Genomic DNA, 2,500 nt, shown 5'->3' with positions numbered 1-2,500 from the left:
TAAATATGTATGAATACATGTACGTATGTTTGTATGTGTGTATGTGTGTATGCAAGTATGTATGTATGTGTGTATGTATGTATTAGTTTCTCTCTCTTTGATCTCAACGATTGTACCCTCATCATCCTCTGTTTCTCTCTTACGTATGGGCATATCATATACACACATACATATATGTATATATGTATGTCGATATCTCTCTCTCTCTCTCTCTCTCTCTCTCTCTATATATATATATATATATATATATATATATATATATATATATATACATACATATATATATATATATACATATATATATATATATATATATATATATATATATATATATATATATATATATATGTATATCTATCTATCTATCTATCTATATATATATATATATATATATATATATATATATATATATATATATATATATATATATATATATATATATATATATGTATATATATATATATATATATTGCATACAGGTATAAGCACGTAGTTACATACATACTTTTATTTGTTTTTTATATCTGTTTTCTCTTATTTCCTTTAACTCTTAGATCTTCCGATATCTACTACTTTTATTTTGATATATTTTTAATAAATTTACTTTCGTGTATCTATCTACCGATCTATCAATTCACCCATTTGTTTTCCGTTGCTATTTGTTTACTTTTATCTTCATTCTTTTTAACATTTCAAATACTTTGTATTAATTTCGTGAATTTTTCAGCAAAACATATGAACTTCCTCTTCTTTAGCGTTTTATGAGTTTCTTTCCCTTCATATCAAAAAGGAAAAAAATGATGAAATATAATTAACAGTTTCTATTTATTTCTTCTGGGTTAAGTTAAACACGTCAAACAAATGTGTGGTTATATCATTGCTTTATATATAATAAATATACAAATATGAATGTCCAATAGCATAATAAGGCTCAAAGATATATACATACATACATATATATATATATATATATATATATATATATATATATATATATATATATATATATATATATATATATATATATGTCTATATGTATGTATATATATATATATATATATATATAATTCATTTAAAATACAGAGATGCCTGTATTTTAAATGAATAATACATAGTCTATTGACTGTTTTTTACCCTCGCTAGACCACTGGTGGTAAATAAAATTTCTAAAATTTTTTTGCTACCCTGTATTTTATATATATATATATATATATATATATATATATAGACATATATATAGTTGGAATTTACAAAAAATAAAAGACGAAGACAGGTGTGTAAACAATAAACAGCTGTATTAGTTTAACGCTCGGGAAGTTGAAAAAGTCTTTTACGTTTCGAGCCTACGCTCTTCAACAGAAAGGAACACGAGAAAATACAGAATAAAAAAAAGAAAGCTTTAGTAGCTAGCGATCAATCATATAGATATAAACATAAATGCATACATATATATATATGTGTTTGGGTGTGTGTGTGTGTGTGTGCGGGTGTGTGGGTGTGTGTGTGTGTGTATACACACATATAAAGGAAAGAATAAAAAGCAGAGCGAGTACGATTCGACAGCTGTTTAATGACCACTACAATTGGTAGCATACCATAATACTGCCGGGTATTTGATAATTCTAAGGGTGAACGAGCTCTATTTTGTACTCTAATGCGTTCGTAACGGAATACACCTCAGCTATATATATATATATATATATATATATATATATACATACATACATATATATATATATGTGTGTGTGTGCGTGTGTGTGTGTGTGTGTGTGTGTGTGTGTGTGTATTCATGTATGTATGTATGTGTGTATTCATGTATATATACATCACCTGGATAAAATATTTAATGATGTTTCGTATTAGTCATTCTTTCGGCAATATAGCCCGTTCGAGTAGAGAGTTATTGTTAGTAGAGATATATCCGGTGATAGGTGTTCTATCTGGAATATGCTGGAGATAATCGTCCAGGAAACGTTTAAATATTGAGGAATATTTTTCTTCTCCTATGTGTCTTGATATGATGTTAAGGAGAGCAGGGCCAGTTGAGGTGAATATATACATACATACACACATACATACATACATACATACATACATACATACATATATGATGATTGCTTCATCTTGACAGATGATAGCCGTACCATCAACATACACACCACACCCCATCATATAGCACAATCCCACCGTTGATGAGCCCTCAGATGATGAGTTTAAGACATAGCTGCTGACTGACAGGGTTACATACATACAAACCACGAGGTTCTGGGTCCGATACCTCTGCATATCTTCTTGCTCTACGCTCGAATAAATGTGTGGATTGATAAATTCGGTAGACGAAAATTTGGTAATTTAAAAATAAGTAATATGACGGACTTATTTTCCCAGATAACTACGTTAAATTGATTCGTGTCAGCAGAATCAATTTAACGTTAATTCAACGATTATGTTATCTATTTGATGGAAGAACTGAGTCTCCATCCTTAAAACCAAGGAAAAT

This window comes from Octopus bimaculoides, chromosome 1 (genome assembly GCF_046866305.1).
Source record: "Octopus bimaculoides isolate indiv1 chromosome 1, ASM4686630v1, whole genome shotgun sequence".
NCBI lineage: Eukaryota > Metazoa > Mollusca > Cephalopoda > Octopoda > Octopodidae > Octopus > Octopus bimaculoides.
Note: the sequence above shows the minus strand (reverse complement) of the source record.